Source organism: Cupressus sempervirens, chromosome 7, assembly GCF_028749045.1.
Source record: "Cupressus sempervirens isolate cs-2001-9-10 chromosome 7, ASM2874904v1, whole genome shotgun sequence".
In the NCBI taxonomy this organism is placed as follows: domain Eukaryota; kingdom Viridiplantae; phylum Streptophyta; class Pinopsida; order Cupressales; family Cupressaceae; genus Cupressus; species Cupressus sempervirens.
Genome location: NC_143124.1, coordinates 683231298 through 683250356, shown reverse-complemented (window position 1 = coordinate 683250356; position 19059 = coordinate 683231298). Strand labels below are relative to the sequence as shown.

The following is a 19059-nucleotide window of genomic DNA, read 5'->3' as shown; positions in this document are numbered from 1 at the left end:
CTTCGATCACTCTACCGATGCAATTACGGAAGAGACTTGGCAGCGGTTGCCATTCTATATCACATCTGTTCTACAATTTTGGAGTTGATCTAATGGCGAGCTATTGTCTCTAGCCATGAGGTGGGTGCTTGGCGCTGTAGAAAAATTTTTGGCATGCCTATCGTGGCTACAATGGGAGAGGTGGTTTCCGCGAGCCTCTCCCATGCCCCCCTCATTGATTCAACGGCGCTGTCAGGGTGAATGGATATGTCAGATTTTGAGATGATAGATGCTGACGTTGAATCAATTAGAGGGGCATGAAGCCCACCCTCGAGGGTGCTATTCCTGGATGCTCCTTTAGATCATGTTTTCTTGTCACTCAGCTGGCGCAATTTCAGAGAAAGGTTTGGCAACGCTTGCCAGCCCTCACCGCGTCTACTTGGTGATTTTAAATCTTGATCTAAAACAGGAGCCCTCGTCTAGCACCTCCATCCGGTGTTGCTCGGGTGTTGCATAAATTTATGCCATTGGCACAAATCCCCCAATAAATGCCTATGCTTGGACCCTCTCTTAGATCACCATCTTCGATCACTCAATCGAAGCAATTACGGTAGAGACTTGGCAGCGGTTGCCATTCTACACCGCGTCTGTTCTGCGATTTCGAAGTTGATCTAATGGCAAGCCCTTGTCTCTACCCATGAGGTGGGTCCTTGGTGCTCTAGAAAAAATTTTTGCGTGCCTATCATGGCTACAATGCGAGAGGTGGTTTCCGCGAGCCTCTCCCGTGCCCCCCTCATTGTTTCAATGCCGCTATCAGGGTGGATGGATATGTCAGATTTTGAAACAGTGGATGCTCGGGTGTTGCATAAATTTATGCCATTGGCACGAATCCCCCAATGAATGCCTATGCTTGGACCCTCTCTTAGATCACCATCTTCGATCACTCAACTGAAGCAATTACGGTAGAGACTTGGCAGCGGTTGCCATTCTACACCATGTCTGTTCTGTGATTTTGAAGTTGATCTAATGGCGAGCCCTTGTCTCTAGCCATGAGGTGGGTCCTTGGTGCTCTAGAAAAAAAAATTTTGTGCCTATCGTGGCTACAATGTGAGAGGTGGTTTTCCGTGAGCCTCTCCCTTGCCCCCCTCATATTGATTCAACGTCGCTGTCAGGGCGGATGGATATGTCAGATTTTGAAATGGTGGACGTCGACATTGAATTAATTGGAGGGCCATGAAGCCCACCCTTATGGGTGCTATACCTAGACTCTCCTTTAGATCATGTTTCCTTGTCACTCAGCTGGCGCAATTTCGGAAAAAGGTTTGGCAGTGGTTGCCAGCCCTCATCGTGTCTACTTGGTGATTTTAAAACTTGATCTAAAATGGGAGCCCTCGTGTAGCACCTCCATCCGATGTTGCTCGGGTGTTGCATAAATTTATGCCATCGGCACGAATCCCCCAATGAATGCCTACGCTTGGACCCTCTCTTAGATCACCTTTTTCAATCACTCGACCGACGCAATTATGGAAGAGACTTGGTAGCGGTTGCCATTCTACACCGCATCTGTTCTGCAATTTCAAAGTTGATCTAATGGCGAGCCCCTGTCTATAGCCATGAGGTGGGTGCTTTGGCATTCTAGAAAAAAATTTTGCATGCCTATTGTGGCTACAATGGGAAAGGTGGTTGCCGTGAGCCTCTCCCGTGCCCCCCTCATTGATTCAACACCGCTTTCAGGGCGGATGGATATGTCAGATTTTGAAATGGTGGACACTGACGTTGAATCAATTAGAGGGGCATTAAGCCCACCCTCGAGGGTGCTATTCCTAGACTCTCCTTTAGATCATGTTTTCTTGTCACTCAGCTAGCGCAATTTCAAAAAAAGGTTTGGCAGCGGTTGCCAGCCCTCACCGCGTCTTCTTGGTGATTTTAAAACTCGATCTAAAATGGGAGCCCTCGTCTAGCACCTTCATCCGGTGTTGCTCGAGTATTGCATAAATTTATGCCATCGGCACGAATCCCCCAACGAATGCCTACACTTGGAACCTCTCTTAGATCACCTTCTTCGATCACTCGACCGACGCAATTACGGAAGAGACTTGGTAGCGGTTTCCATTCTACACTGCGTCTGTTCTGCGATTTCAAAGTTGATCTAATGGCAAGACCTTATCTCTAGCCATGAGGTTGGTGGGTTCTTGGCGCTCTAGCAAATTTTTTTGGATGCCTATCGCAGCTACAATGGGAGGCTTTGATAACAAAAGCTCTCGGTGACCCTCCCCAATAGAATCGGTGCTGGTGTTCGAGAAAGACATGTTATTTGGATTTCGAATATTGGCACCAGCATCGTTTCTCTATTGGAAGGGCCGTGAAGCCATTTTGATTTTGCTTTGCGAGTGCTCTCTCCCCAGAGTTGTTCTCTTTGCAACAACTTCTTTGGCACAAAATTTTCGAAATGGTTCGATAGCGGTTGTTGTTCCAATGGTGCCATTGTGGTGGTTGCCTGGGCAGCGATCTGAAGGGCGAGCTATTGTCTAGTAGTTGGGCTGCGCATCATGAGTGACAAGGGAGCCTTTGTTATCGGAAGCTCCCCATGGCCATTCGATCAGAAGAGCCATTGCTCGTGTTGGCAAGGACGAATGCAGCCTCGAATTCCAAATGAAATCAGTGACATCAGATCTTATGTAAGATCAGAATGAAGGAGCAGCCTATTTGCTATGCGCCTCTCCCTAAAGTTGCTCTTCTTTCTCACTCCATTGCCACAATTTTGAGAGTTTTTTGATAGTGGTTGTCATTCCAATGTTTCATTGCAATGATCTGGAGAGCGATGCTAAGGGCGGGAGCTTGTGTCTAGAATTTGGAATGTTTGTGCGAGTGAGCAGGGGGGGCTTCTCTTCTCAGAACCTCTCCGTGGCCTTTGTATATAGACCCAGTGCTGATGATATTGATGGATGTGAGCCCTTGGAACCTCTCGCTCCTACCGATTGAATGATCCGGTGAACTATTCGGATCACGGTGACGATGGCGGTTCCTGTCAGCGATGTTGCAAGAAGTTCACTGACCTTATCATTTAGAGGAAGGAGAAGTCGTAACAAGGTTACCGTAGTTGAACCTGCGGTAGGATCATTTTTGGTTCGAGACCCTAAATCATGTAGGGGATGGAGTTGGCCTCCTCCCCACCCCTAAAATCTCAGCGACGTGCGAACACTCAACCCTGCAGTGATGTGCTTGACGGCAAAGCTATGGGTCCAGCACCGTCAAGGTTGAGAGTCACATCGAATGCCGGTGATCGAAAGCGTGGATTCCCCACGGGGTGAAGAAGAGACTCGGATGCAATCTGGATTAGGATTGGTGCCTTCGAACAACATCCATGTCAAAGTGAGAGGTCTTTGCTTAGTTTCAGTTCAGAGGGGGTCTGGGCCTCGTCCCTCGTTTAGATTTCATGGTCTGATCGCGTGCGCGGCGCTATGCTAGGGATCCGTCATTTCGACGGTGACAAGTCAGGACTGCCGCAACCCCCCGTTGCCTTGCCCAGGTGTGTTGACTCGTCACTTGGAGCGTTTGTTTTTAGGATGGGTGCACTCGCATGATTTGCAAGGCAGGGGTCCTGTCCGCTGACACGGCTCTCCCATGCATCGCCTCCCACCTTTGCGAGATGATGGGGGGGAAACACCACAGCATTCCTCGTCGCACCCATTGGGTGCTCGAGGTTCAAGATGTGTCAACACCCAACACACAGGTGCATCGTGCACCTTAGAAATCCAAAGAAAAAAGTGCGAGCCAGTGCCTTGCATGCTTGGGTCGCCGAAAGACAAAAACAAAACAAAATCATGACTCTCGGCAACGGATATCTCGGCTCTTGCCACGATGAAGAATGTAGCAAAATGTGATACTTAGTGTGAATTGTAGACCTTCGAGTGCGAGCACACCTGTTGGGACCTGAAAGATGGTGAACTATGCCTGAGCAGGGCGAAGCCGATGGAAACTCTGGTGGAGGCTCGCAGCGATACTTACGTGCATATCGTTCGTCTGACTTGGGTATAGGGGTGAAAGACTAATTGAACTGTCTAGTAGCTGGTTTCCTTCGAAGCTTCCCTCAAGATAGCTGGAGCTCACATGCAAGTTTTATCAGGTAAAGAAAATGATTAGAGGCATCGGGGGTGTAACGCCCTTGACCTATTCTCAAACTTTAAATAGGTAAGTCGGCGTGGCTGCTCTGTTGAGCCGCGCCATAGAATTGTGAGCTCCAAGTGGCCCATTTTTGGTAAGTAGAATTGGCGATGCAGGATGAACCAAAAGCTGAGTTACGGTGCCAAATTGCATGCTAACCTAGATCCCACAAAGGGTGTTGGTTGATTAAGATAGCAGGACGGTGGTCATGGAAGTCAAAATCCGCTAAGGAGTGTGTAAAAACTCACTTGCCGAATCAACTAGCCCCGAAAATGGATGGTGCTGAAGCGCGCAACCTATACTCAACCGTCGAGGCAAGTGCCAGGCTCCGATGAGTAGGAGGATGTGGGGGTTGTTGCGAAACCTTGGGCGTGAGCCTGGGTGGACCAGCCCCCGGTGCAAATCTTGGTGGTAGTAGCAAATATTCAAATGAGAACTTTGAAGACTAAAGTGGGGAAAGGTTCCATGTGAAATACACTTGGACATGGGTTAGTCGATCCTAAGAGATGGGGAAACCCTATTTTAAGGGCACACTTTGCGCGATCATCGACAAGGAATCGGGTTAATATTCCCAAACTGAGACGTGGCAGCGGATGGCAACGTTAGGAAATCTGGAGACATCGGCGGGGGCCCCGGGAGGAGTTATCTTTTCTTTTTAACAACTTGCCCACCCTAAAATCGGTTCAACCGGAGATAGGGTCCAGCGGCTAGAAGAGCACCGCATGTCTTGCGGTGTCTGGTGCACCTTCGACAGCCCTTGAAAATCTAGAGGACCGAGTACCGTTCACGCCCGGTCGTACTCATAACTGCATCAGGTCTCCAAGGTGAACAGCCTCTGGTCAATAGAACAATGTAGGTAAGGGAAGTCGACAAAATGGATCCGTAACTTTGGGAAAAGGATTGGCTTTGAGGGCCAGGCCTAGGGGTCTGCGCCCCGAACTCGTGGGTTGTTGGTGGCCTGCCCGAGATGCTCCCGTGACGAGGGCGGGCCGTTGCATGCCGATCGGGTGACAGACACAGGATGCCCCCTTTGGATGGCTTTCCCTAGGCGGTGAACAGTCGACTCAGAACTGGTACAGACAAGGGGAATCCGACTATTTAATTAAAACAAAGCATTGCGATGGTCCCTGCGGATGCTGATGCAAAGTGATTTTTGCGATGGTCCCACTGTCCCTATCTACTATCTAGCGAAACCGCAGCCAAGGGAATGGGCTTGGCGGAATTAGCGAGGAAAGAAGACCCTGTTGAGCTTGACTCTAGTCCAACTTTGTGAAATGACTTGAGAGGTGTAGAATAAGTCCAACTTATTTCATGAGGTGGAGATCAGGCAGTGCCCCTATTTTTGGCCTTAAGGTGTGTCTAGGCGCACTGATCCGGGTGGAAGACATTGTCAGGTGGGGAGTTTGGCTGGGGTGGCACATCTGTTAAAAGATAACGCAGGTGTCCTAAGATGAGGTCAACAAGAACATAAATCTTGTGTGGAACAAAAGGGTAAAAGCTCATTTGATTTTGATTTTCAGTATGAATACAAACCGTGAAAGCGTGGCCTATCGATCCTTTAGACTTTCAGAATTTGAAGCTAGAGGTGTCAAAAAAGTCACCACTGGGATAACTGGCTTGTGGCAGCCAAGCGTTCATAGTGACGTTGCTTTTTGATCCTTCGATGTTGGCTCTTCCTATCATTGTGAAGTAGAATTCACCAAGTGTTGGATTGTTCACCCACCAATAGGGAACATGAGCTGGGTTTAGACCGTCGTGAGATAGGTTAGTTTTACCCTACTGATGATCCGTGCCGTGATAGTAATTCAACTTAGTATGAGAGGAACCGTTGATTCACACAATTGGTCATCGTGCTTGGTTGAAAATCCAGTGGCATGAAGCTATCGCGTGTCAGATTATGACTGAATGCCTCTAAGTGAGAATCCACGCTAGATGTGGCACATATCTCTCTCTGGCTGCATCGCGACCTGCAGTAGGGGTGCTCTTGCACTCCCAGGGGCCCGTGTCATTGGCCATCTCCAATCGGCACACTAGCCTGTTGGAGCAACCTTGGATATTAATTTCAAGTAGTCAGCGAGAAGAATCTTTTGTAGACGACTTAAATAAGTGATGGGGTATTGTAAGTGGCAGAGTGGCCTTGCTGCCACGATCCACTGAGATTCAGCCCTCTATCGCCTCGATTCATAAAACCTTTTTTGACTCTGAGGTGGGTGGGGTTTCTATTTTGTGCAAGGGCGAGAAAATCTCCTAATTGCCAAATTTTGGGTGGGGGTGGGGTTTGCAAGGTTTCTTCTTGCGAGCTTGTAACAATCTCTCAGGTACCAAATTCCCGGCGGGTGGGGTTTGCAATTTGTGCAAGTGCGGGAAAATCTTCCAAGTACCAAATTCTGGGTGAGTGGGGTTTGCAATTTTTTGCGAGGGCGAGAAAACTCTCCCAGGTGCCAAATTTTGAGCGGGTGGGGTTTTTTGAAAATTTTCGCGAGGGCGAAGAAATCTCCCAAATGCCGAATTCCCGGCGGGAGGGAGGGGTTTTGTAGAAATTTCTGCCAGGGAAGAAAAATCTCTGGAGTGCCAAATTTTGGGTGAGTGGGGTTTTGTAAAATTTCCATGAGGGGAAAGAAATCTCCCAAGTCCCAAATTCTAAGCTGGTGGGGTTTGCAATTTTCAGAAGGGCAAAAAAATCTCCCAAGTGCCGAATTCCCCGTGGGTGGGGTTTTGTGATTTCCGCGAGTGCGAAAAATTCTTCCAAGTGCAATTTCCATGTGGGTCGGGTTTGCAATTTCTGTGAGGGTAGAAAAATCTTCCAAGTCCAAATTTTGGGTAGGCAGGGTTTCGTAATTTCCAAGTGCCAAATTCCGAGTGGGTGAGGTTTGTAAATTTTGCCAGGGCGGAAAAATCTTCCAAGTCCAAATTTTGACTAGGTGGGGCTTGTAAATTTTTGTGAGGGCAGAAAAATCTTTCGACTACAAATTCCAGGTGGGTCCTCGGGTTTTGTAATTTTTGCAAGGGCAGACGACTCATGTACGTGATCCAAAATCGGTCAACTTATTTTTTTGGTTAACGCCCAAATTTTTGAACTCAAATTGAGTTGGCTACCCTGACTCGAATCGCCTTTGAATTTTTCGCACAATGCATGTCAACTCTTTAAGGTCACTTGCCAGGTCAACTTGCCAAGTCAACTCACCATGTCATCTCAACAAACCAACTCGCCGAGTCACCTCACCACGTTGGCTCTCTAATTCCACTTGCCAAGTCGCCCCACCAACTCGCCCCGTTAGGCCCACTCACCACCTCGCCCCATTAGGCCCACTCTCACCAAGTTGACTCTTTAAGTCTGCTCATCAAGTCGAGCCACCAAGTACTCTCACCAAGTCGACTCTTTGAGTCCATTCATCAATTCACCCCACCAAGTACTCTAACCAAGTCGATTCTTCAAGTGCGTTCATCAAGTCGCCCCACCAAGTACTCCCACCAAGTCGACTCCTTAAGTCCTTTCATCAAGTCACCCCACCAAGTACTCTTTAAGTCACCCCACCAAGTCAACCGTTCAAGTGCGTTCATCAAGTCACCCCACCAAGTTGACTCTTTAAGTTCATTCATCAAGTCACCCCGCCAGGTCAGCCCACAAATTACTATCACCAAGTCGACTCTTTAAGTTCGTTCATCATGTCACCCCACCAGGTCGGCCCACCAAGTGGACTCTTAAAGTTCGTTCATGAAGTCAGTCTACCAAGTCGGCCACCAAGTCGACTCTTTAAGTTCGTTCATCAAGTCACCCTGCCAGGTCAGCCCACCAACTACTCTCACCAAGTCTACTCTTTAAGTTTTCTCACCAAGTCATCCCGCCAAGTCTGCCCACCAAGTACTCTCACCAAGTCGACTCTTTAGGTTTGTTCATCAAGTCACCCCACCAAGTACTCTCACCAAGTTGACTCTTTAAGTTCATTCATCAAGTCGCTCTGCCAGGTTGGCCCACCAAGTACTCTCACCAAGTCGACCCTTTAAGTTCGATCATCAAGTCACCCTGCCAGGTCGGCCCACCAAGTACTCTCACAAAGTCGACTCTTTAGGTTCGTTCATCAATTCACCTTGCCAGCTCGGCCCACCAAGTTCTCTCACTAGGTCGATTCTTTAAGTTCGTTCATCAAGTCACCCCGCCAGTTCGACCCACCAAGTACTCTCACAAAGTCGACTCTCTAAGTTTGTTCATAAAGTCACCCTTCCAGGTCAGCCCACCAAGTACTCTCACCAAGTCACCCCACTAGTTTGACCCACCAAGTCGACTCTTTAAGTTCGTTCATCAAGTCACCCGGCCAAGTCAGGCCACCAAGTTGACTTTTTAGGTTCGTTCATCAAGTCACGTAACCAGGTCATCCCACCCAGTACTCTCACCAAGTTGAATCTTTAAGTTTGTTCATCAAGTCACCCGGCCAGGTCGGCCCACCAAGTCACCAAGTCGACTGTCTAAGTTCGTTCATCGAGTCACCCTGCCAGGTTGGCCCACCAAGTCGAGTCTTTAAGTTCATTCATCAAGTCACCCCACCAAGTACTCTAACCAAGTCGATTCTTCAAGTGCTTTCATCAAGTCACCCGACCAAGTACTCTGACCAAGTCAACTCTTTAACTATCTTCATCAAGTCACCCCACCAAGTACTCTCACTAATTTGACTCTTTAAGTCTGTTCATCAAGTCACCACACCAAGTACTCTCACCAAGTCAACTCTTTAGGACCGTTCATCAAGTCTCCTCGCCAAGTCGACCCTTGAAGTCCGTTCATCAAGTCACCCCACCAAGTACTCCCACCAAGTCGACTCTTTAAGTAAGTTCACGAAGTCACCCAACTAGGTCGGCCCACCAAGTACTCTCACCAGGTTGACTCTCTAAGTCTTTTCATCAGGTCACCCCATCGAGTACTCTTGCCAAGTCAAATCTTTAGGTCCGTTCATCAAGTCACCCCGCAAAGTCGACCCTTTAAGTTCGTTCATCAAGTCACCCCACCAAGTCGACTCTTTAAGTCCTTCATCAAGTTAGCCCACAAAGCTGACTCTTTAAGTCTGTTGATCAAGTCACCAGAACAACTACTCTCACCAAGTCGACTCTATAAGTCCGTTCATCAAGTCACCCCACCAAGTACTCCCACCAAGTCGATTCTTTAAGTCTGTTCATCAGTTCACCACACCAAGTACTCTCACCAAGTCAACTCTTTAGGTCTTCTCATCAAGTCGAGCCACCAAGTACTCTCACCAAGTCAACTCTTTGAGTCCGTTCATCAAGTCACCCCACCAAGTACTCTAACCAAGTCGATTCTTCAAGTGTGTTCATCAAATCGCCCCACTGAGTACTCTCACCAAGTCAACACTTTAAGTCCTTTCATCAAGTCACCCCACCAAGTACTCTCACCAAGTCAACTCTTTAGGTCCATTCATAGAGTCACCCCACCAAGTCGACCCTTCAAGTGCGTTCATCAAGTCACCCCACCAAGTTGACTCTTTAAGTTCATTCATCAAGTCACCCTGCCAGGTTAGCCCACAAATTACTCTCACCAAGTCGACTCTTTAAGTTCATTCATCAAGTCACCCCGTTAGGTCAGCCCACGAAGTGGACTCTTTAAGTTCGTTCATGAAGTCACTCTGCCAAGTCGGCCCACCAAGTTGACTCTTTAAGATCGTTCATTAAGTCACCCCGCCAGGTCATCCCACCAACTACTCTCACCAAGTTGACTCTTTAAGTTTTCTCACCAAGTCACCCCGCCAGGTCAGCCCACTGAGTACTCTCACCAGGTCAACTCTTTAGGTTTTTCATCAGGTCACCCCAGCAAGTACTCTCACCAAGTTGACTCTCTAAGTTCATTCATCAAGTCGGTCTGCCAGGTCGGCCCGCCAAGTACTCTCACCAAGTCGACCCTTTAAGTTCGGTCATCAAGTCACCCCGCCAGGTTCGCCCACCAAGTACTCTCACAAAGTCGACTCTTTAGGTTCATTCATCAATTCACCCCACCAGCTCGGCCCACGAAGTTCTCTCATCAGGTCGACTCTTTAAGTTTGTTCATCAAGTCACCCTGCCAGTTTGACCCACCAAGTACTCTCACAAAGTCCACTCTCTAAGTTCGTTCGTCAAGTCACCCTGCCAGGTCAGCCCACCAGGTACTCTCACCAAGTCACCCTGCTAGTTCGACCCACCAAGTCAACTCTTTAAGTTCATTCATCAAGTCACCCAGCAAAGTTGGCCAACCAAGTCGACTCTTTAAGTTCGTTCATCAAGTCACGTGACCAGGTCAGCCCACCGAGTACTCTCACCAAGTCGACTCTTTAAGTTTTTTCATCAAGTCACCCAACCAGGTCAGCCCACCAAGTCACCAAGTACACTCACCAAGTTGACTCTCTAAGTTTGTTCATCAAGTCACCCTGCCAGGTCGGCCCACCAATTTGAATCTTTAAGTTCGTTCATCAAGTCACCCCACCAAGTACTCTAACCAAGTCGATTCTTCAAGTGCATTCATCAAGTCACCCAACCAAGTACTCTCACCAAGTTGACTCTTTAACTATGTTCATCAATTCACCCCACCAAGTACTCTCACCAATTTGACTCTTTAAGTCTGTTCATCAAGTCACCACACCAAGTACTCTCACCAAGTCAACTCTTCAGGACCGTTCATCAAGTCACCTCGCCAAGTCGACCCTTGAAGTTCGTTCATCAAGTCACCCCACCAAGTACTCCCACCAAGTCAACTCTTTAAGTAAGTTCACAAAGTCACCCAACCAGGTCGGCCCACCAAGAACTCTCACCAAGTCAACTCTCGAAGTGTTTTCATCGGGTCACCCCACCGAGTACTCTCGCCAAGTCAACTCTTTAGGTCCGTTCATCAAGTCACCCCGCAAAGTCGACCCTTTAAGTTTGTTCATCAAGTCACCCCACCAAGTCGACTCTTTAAGTCCTTTCATCAAGTCACCCCACAAAGCCAACTCTTTAAGTTCGTTCATCAAGTCACCAGAACAACTACTCTCACCAAGTTGACTCTATAATTCCATTCATTGTGTCACCCCACCAGGTCGGCCCACCAAGTACTCCCACCAAGTTGACTCTTTAAGTCTGTTCATCAGTTCACCCCACCAAGTACTCTCACCAAGTCAACTCTTTAGGTCCGTTCATCAAGTCACCCCGCCAAGTCGACCCTTTAAGTCTGTTCATCAAGTCACCCCACCAAGTACTCTCACCAAGTTGACTCTTTAAGTCCTTTCATCAAGTCACCCCACCAAGTCGACTCTTCAAGTCTGTTCATCAAGTCACCAGAACAAGTACTCTAACCAAGTCGACTCTTTATGTCCGTCCATAAAGTCACCCCACCAAGTCAGCACACCAAGTACTCCCACCAAGTTGACTCTTGAAGTCTGTTCATCAGTTCACCCTATCAAGTACTCTCACCAAGTTGACTCTTTAAGTCTGCTCATCAAGTCAAGCCACCAAGTACTCTCACAAAGTTGACTCTTTGAGTCCGTTCATCAAGTCGCCCCACCAAGTACTCTACCCAAGTCGATTCTTCAAGTGCGTTCATCAAGTCGCCCCACCAAGTACTCTCACCAAGTTGACTCTTTAAGTCCTTTCATCAAGTCACCCCACCAAGTACTCTCACCAAGTCAACTCTTTAGGTCCGTTCATAGAGTCAGCCCACCAAGTCGACCCTTCAAGTGCGTTTGTCAAGTCACCCCACCAAGTCGACTCTTTAAGTTCATTCATCAAGTCACCCCGCCAGGTCAGCCCACAAATTACTCTCACCAAGTTGACTCTTTAAGTTTGTTCATTAAGTCACCCCGCCAGGTCAGCCCATCAAGTTGACTCTATAAGTCTGTTCATCAAGTTAGCACACCAAGTACTCTCACCAAGTCACCTCTTTAGGATCGTTCATCAAGTCACCTCGCCAAGTCGACCCTTGAAGTCTGTTCGTCATGTCACCCCACCAAGTACTCCCACCAAGTCGACTCTTTAAGTCCGTTCATGAAGTCACCCAACCAGGTCGGCCCACCAAGTACTCTCACCAAGTCAACTCTCTAAGTCTGTTCATCAGGTCACCCCACCGAGTACTCTCACCAAGTCAACTCTTTAGGTCCATTCATCAAGTCACCCCGCAAAGTCAACCCTTTAAGTTCATTCATCAAGTCACTCCACCAAGTCAACTCGTTAAGTCCTTTCATCAAGTCACCCCACCAAGCCGACTCTTTAAGTCCGTTCATCAAGTCACCAGAACAAGTACTCTCACAAAGTTGACTCTATAAGTCTGTTCATCAAGTCACTCCACCAGGTTGGCCCACCAAGTTGACTCTTTAAGTTTGTTCATCAATTCACCCCGCTAAGTACTCTCACCAAGTCAACTCTTTAGCTCCTTTCATCAAGTCACCCCGCCAAGTCGACCCTTTAAGTCTGTTCATCAAGTCGCCCCACCATGTACTCTCACCAAGTTGACTCTTTAAGTCCTTTCATCAAGTCACCCCACCAAGTCGACTCTTCAAGTTCGTTCATCAAGTCACCAGAACAAGTACTCTAACCAAGTCGACCCTTTAAGTCCATTCATCAAGTCGCCCCACCAAGTAATCTCACCAAGTCGACTCTTTAACTCCTTTCACTAAGTCACCCCACCAAGTCGACTCTTTAAGTCCTTTCATAAAGTCACCCCACCAAGTCGACTCTTTAAGTCCTTTCATTAAGTCACTAGAACAAGTACTCTCACCAAGTCGACTCTATAAGTCCGTTCATCAAGTCACCCCACCAGGTCGGCCCACCAAGTACTCCCACCAAGTCGACTCTTTAAGTTTGTTCATCAGTTCACTCCGCCAAGTACTCTCACCAAGTCAACTCTTTAGGTCCGTTCATCAAGTCACCCTGCCAAGTCGACCCTTTCAGTCTGTTCATCAAGTCACCCCACCAAGTACTCTAACCAAGTCAATTATTCAAGTGCGTTCATCAAGTCACCCCACCAAGTACTCTCACGAAGTCGACTCTTTAAGTCCTTTCATCAAGTCACCCCACCAAGTCGACTGTTTAAGTCCGTTCATCAAGTCACTAGAAAAAGTACTCTCACCAGGTTGACTCTTTATGTCCCTTCATCAAGTCACCCCACCAGGTACTCCCACCAAGTCGACTCTTTAAGTCTGTTCATCAGTTCACCCCGCCAAGTACTCTCACCAAGTACCCGATCTGGCTTAGCCATTTTCGTCGACCTGATCTGGCTCTTCTTTCTCACTCATCGGCACAAATTTGGGAGTTGTTCGACAGCAGTTTTCATTCCAATGTGTCATTGTGGTGATCTAGAGAGCAATGCTAAGGGCGAGAGCTTGCGTCTAGCATTTGGGGATGTTTGTGCAAGTGAGCAGGGGAGCTTCTCTTATCGGAACCTCTTCGTGGCCTTTGAATATAGACCCAATGCCGACGATATCGATGGATACGAGCCATGGATTCTAAAATTGTTCAGCTAACATTGGTTTTTGTGAGAGATGGGTACGAAAGCACTTCTCGATCGATACGCGAGAGCTCCCTAAGATCGCCTCTGTGCCAACTCTATCGGCACAACATTGGGAATGGTTTGACAGTGGTTGTCATTCCAATGTGTCATCAGGATGTCTTGGAACAAGACCTTTCAAGGGCAAGCTCATGTCTATCACTTGGATTGTGTGTCATCACAAGTAAATGGGGAGATCTCTCTGTGAACGGCGGCATGGTGATTGCAAGAGAAAATTGACTTAGTAGTCAGAGGATTGGCCTCGGGCCATTGTGACGGCCTTGCAATTTCTCTATAATTGCAACCCATGTTTACACAGTAGCAGAGTTTGCATGTAAGATTGGCCTTTGTTCGTAATAGTTCCAGGAGATGACCTCTGGAAATTTTGGATTGGGCCCCTTCAAGGTGAAATTCATCCAGTTGATCGGATGAGCTCGATGACCATTTCACTCCCTTGGCTCCATGAATTCAAATCCCATCTAGCTATCGTGAAGCCATCCCGATTTTGCTATGCGAGGGCTCTCTCCCCAGAGTCATTCTCTTTGCAACAACTTCTTTGGCAAAATAATTTCAGAATGGTTCGGCAGCAATTGTCGTTCCAATGGTGCTGTTGTGGTGGTTGCCTGGGCAGCGATCTGAAGGGCATGCCATCATCTAGCAGTTGGGTTGCACATCACGAGTGACAAGGGAGCCCTTGTAATCGAAAGCTCCCCCTGACCATTCAATGAGAAGAGCCATTGCTTGTGTGAGCAAGGATGAATGCAGCCTCAGATTCCAAATGAAATCAATGACATTGAATCTATATATAAGAGCGGAATGAAGCAACAGCCCGTTTGCTATGCGTGGCTCCCCAAAGTTGCTCGTCTTTCTCACTCCATTGGCACAAATTTGGGAGTTGTTCGACAGTGATTGTCATTCCAATGTGTCATTGCGGCGATCTAGAGAGCGATGCTAAGGGCAGCAGCTTGTGTCTAGCATTTGGGATGTTTGTGTGAGCGAGCAGGGGAGCTTCTCTTATCAGAACCTCTCTGTGGCCTTTGAATATATAGACCCATGTCCGACGATATCGATGGATACGAGCCTTGGATTCTAAATTTGTTCACAGCTAACATTGGTTTTTGTGAGAGATGGGTACGAAAGCACATCCCGATTGCTACGCAGGAGCTCCCTAAGGTCGCCTCTGTGCCAACTCGATTGGCACAACATTGGGAATGGTTTGAAAGCAGTTGACATTCCAATGTATCATCAGGGGATGTCTTGGAAAGTGGCCTTTCAAGGGCGAGCTCGTGTCTATCACTTGGATTGTGCACCGTGTCACAAGTGAATGGGGAGATCTCTCTATGAATGGTGGCATGGTGATCACAACAGAAAATTGACATAGTTAGAGCATTGGCCTTGAGCCACTATGATGGCCTTGCAATTTCTCTTTAATTGCAACCTATGTTTGCGCAGTAGCAGAGTTTGCAAGTAAGATGGGCCTTGTTCTTGAGAGTTCCAGGAGATGACCTCTGGAACTTTTGGATTGGGCCCCTTCAAGGTGAAATTCATTGAGTTGACTGGATGAGCTCGATGACCATTTTAGTCCCTTGGCTCCATGAATTCACATCTCCTAACCGATGAAAATCTTTTGCTCCTTAGATGACCTCATAAAAAATTGGGTCGTGGATGGCTGTTTGGTCAGAATTTTCAATGATTTGTATTTTTAAGGCAGATTTCGGTGTGTTTGCTAATTTCTAATGTAGAGCAAGCCTCACACTAATAGCTTATATAGGAGTGTTTGTTACCACGAGCCTCTCTCGTGCCCCTCTCATTGATTCAATGCCTGTGTCAAGGCGAATGGAAATGTCATATTTTGAAATGGTGGATGCCGACTTTGAATCAATTGGAGGGGCATGAAGCCCCCCCTCGAGGTGCAATTCCTCGACTCTCCTTTAGATCATGTTTTCTTGTCACTCAGCTGGCGCAATTTTGAAAAAAAATTTGGCAGCAGTTGCCTGCCCTCACCGCATCTACTTGGTGATTTTAAAACTTGATCTAAAATGGGAGCCCTCATCTAGCACCTCTGTCCGGTGTTGCTCGGGTATTGCATGAATTTTTGCGATCTACATGAATCCCCCAATGAATGTCTACGCTTGGACCCTCTCTTAGATCACCTTCTATAATCACTCAACCAATGCAATTACGGAAGAGACTTTGTAGCGGTTGCCATTCTACAGCGCGTCTGTTCTGCGATTTCGAAGTTGATCTAATGGCGAGCCCTTGTCTCTAGCCATGAGGTGGGTGCTTGGTGCTCTAGCAATATTTTTTGCGTGCCTATCACGGATACAATGGGAGGATTTGATAAGAAAATCTCTCAATGACCCTCCCCAATAGAATCGGTGCTGGTGTTCGAGAAAGACACGTTATTCGGATTTGGAATATTGGCACCAGCATCGTTTCTATTGGAAGGGCCGTGAAGCCATCCCAATTTTGCTATGCGAGTGCTCTTTCCCCAGATTGGTTCTCTTCACAACAACTTCTTTGGTGCAAAATTTTTAGAATGGTTCGGCAGCGGTTGTCGTTCCAATGGTGCCATTGTGGTGGTTGCCTAGGCAGCGATCTAAAGGGCGAGCCGTCGTCTAGCAGTTGGGCTGCGCATCACGAGTGACAAAGGAGCCTTTGTAATCAGAAGCTCCCTGTGGCCATTCGATGAGAATAGCCATTGCTTGTGTGAGAAAGGATGAATGCAGCCTCAGATTCTAAATGAAATCAACGACATCGGATCTATATATAAGAGCGAAATGAAGCAGCAGCCCATTTACTATGCGCGGCTCCCCAAAGTTGCTCTTCTTTCTCACTCCATCAGCACAAATTTGGGAGTTGTTCAACAGTGGTTGTCATTCCAATGTGTCATTGTGGCGATCTGGAGAGTGATGCTAAGGGTGGGAGCTTGTGTCTAGCATTTGGGATGTTTGTGCGGGCGAGCAGGGGAGCTTCTCTTATCAGAACCTCTCCATGGCCTTTGAATATATAGACCCAGTGCCGACGATATCGATGGTTACAAGCCTTGGATTCTAAATTTGTTCACAGCTAACATTGGTTTTTGTGAGAGATGGATATGAAAGCACATACCGATTGCTACGCGAGAGCTCCCTAAGGTCGCCTCTATGCCAACTCGATCAGCACAACATTGGGAATGGTTCGACAGCGGTTGTCATTCCAATGTGTCATCGGGGGATGTCTTAGAAAGTGGTCTTTCTTTCAAGGGCGAGCTCGCGTCTCACACTTGGATTATGCGTCGTGTCATAAGTGAATGGGGAGATCTCTCTATGAATGGCAGCATGGTGATTGCAAGAGAAAATTGACTTAGTCGGAGCATTGGCCTCAAGCCATTGTGATGGCCTTGCAATTTCTCTTTAATTTCAACCTATGTTTGCTCAGTAGTAGAGTTTGCATGTAAGATGGGCCTTGTTCTTGAGAGTTCTAGGAGATGACCTCCGGAACTTTTGGATTGGGCCCCCTTCAAGGTGAAATTCATCCAGTTGATCGGATGAGCTCGATGACCATTTTAGTTCCTTTGCTCCATGAACTCACATCTCCTAACCGATGACAATCTTTTGCTCCTCTGCCGACCTCATAAAAAATTGGGTTGTGAATGGTTGTTTGGTCAAAATTTTCAAGGATTTGGATTTTTAAGGTAGTTGTCAGTGTTTTCACTATTTTCTAATGTAGAGTGAGCCTCACACTAATAGCTTATATAGGAGAGGTGGTTGCCGCGAGCCTCTCCTGTGCCCCTCTCATTGATTCAACACCGGTGTTAAGGCTGATGGATATGTCAGTTTTTGAAATGGTGGACGCCGACGTTGAATATATCAGAGGGGCATGAAGCCCACCCTCGATGTGCTATTCCTCAACTCTCCTTTAGATCATGTTTTCTTGTCACTCGGCTGGCACAATTTCGAAAAAAGGTTTGGTAGCGGTTGCCAGCCCTCACCGTGTCTACTTGGTGATTTTAAAACTCGATCTAAAATGGGAGCCCTCATCTAGCACCTCTGTCCGGTGTTGCTCAGGTATTGCATAAATTTATTCCATCGATGCAAATCCCCCAATGAATGCCTATGCTTGGACCCTCTCTTAGATCACCTTCTTCAATCACTCGACCGACGCAGCTATGGAAGAGACTTGGTAGCGGTTGCCATTCTACACCGCGTCTGTTCTGCGATTTTGAAGTTGGTCTAATGGCGAGCCCTTGTCTCTAGCCATGAAGTGGGTGCTTGACGCTCTAGCAAAATTTTTTGCATGCCTATCATGGCTACAATGGGAGAGGTGGTTGCCGCGAGCCTCTCCCGTGCCCCCCTCATTGATTCAACGCCTCTGTTAGGGTAGATGGATATGTCAGATTTTGAAATGGTGGACGCTGACATTGAATCAATTAGAGGGGCATGGAGCCCACCCTTGAGGGTGCTATTCCTGGACTCTCCTTTAGATCATGTTTTCTTGTCACTCAGCTGGCGCAATTTCAAAAAAAGGTTTGGCAGTGGTTGCCAGCCCTCATTGCATCTACTTGGTGATTTTAAAACATGATCTAAAATTGGAGCCCTCATCTAGCACCTCCGTTTGGTGTTGCTCGGGTATTGCATAAATTTTTGCTATCGGCGCAAATCCCCCAATGAATCCCTAGCCTTGGACTCTCTCTTAGATCACCTTCTTTGATCACTCAACTGATGCAATTACGGAAGAGGCTTGGCAGCAGTTGCCATTCCACAGTGCATCTATTCAGCGATTTCAAAGTTGATCTAATGGTGAGCCCTTGTCTAGCCATGAGGTGGGTGCTTGGGGCTCTACCAATTTTTTGTGCGCCTATCGTGGCTACAATGGGAGCTTTGATAAAAAAAGCTCTCGGCGACCATCCCCAATAGAATCAGTGCTGGTGTTCACGAAAGACACATTATTCGGATTTGGAATATTGGCACTAGCATCATTTCTATTGGGAGGGCTATGAAGCCATCCCCATTTTTCTATGCAAGGGCTCTCTCCCCAGAGTCGTTCTCTACGCAAAAACTTCTTTGGCACAAAATTTTTAGAATGGTTCGGCAGCGGTTGTTGTTCCAATGGTGCCGTTGTGGTGGTTGCCTGGGTAGTGATTTGAAGGGCGAGCCGTCGTCTAGCAGTTGGGCTGCGCATCAAAAGTGACAAGGGAGCCTTTGTTATCGGAAGCTCCCTGTGGCCATTTGATTAGAAGAGCCATTTCTTGTGTGAGCAAGGATGAATGCAGCCTTGGATTCCAAATGAAATCAATGACGTCGGATCTATATAAGAGTGGAATGAAGCAGCAGCAGCCTGTTTGCTATGCACGGCTCCCCAAAGTTGCTCTTCTTTCTCACTCCATTGCCACAATTTTGGGAGTTGTTCAACAACGGTTGTCATTCCAATGTGTCATTGCAGTG

The 19059-nt window shown here is 47.5% G+C and overlaps 2 pseudogenes; both read left to right on the top strand.

The window, feature by feature from the left end:
• The first annotated feature begins 3724 nt into the window (after positions 1-3724).
• LOC149548524 (25S ribosomal RNA) lies at positions 3725-4984 on the top strand (annotated as a pseudogene).
• Positions 4985-6326, top strand: LOC149548523 (25S ribosomal RNA; annotated as a pseudogene).
• The last annotated feature ends 12733 nt before the right edge of the window (positions 6327-19059 follow it).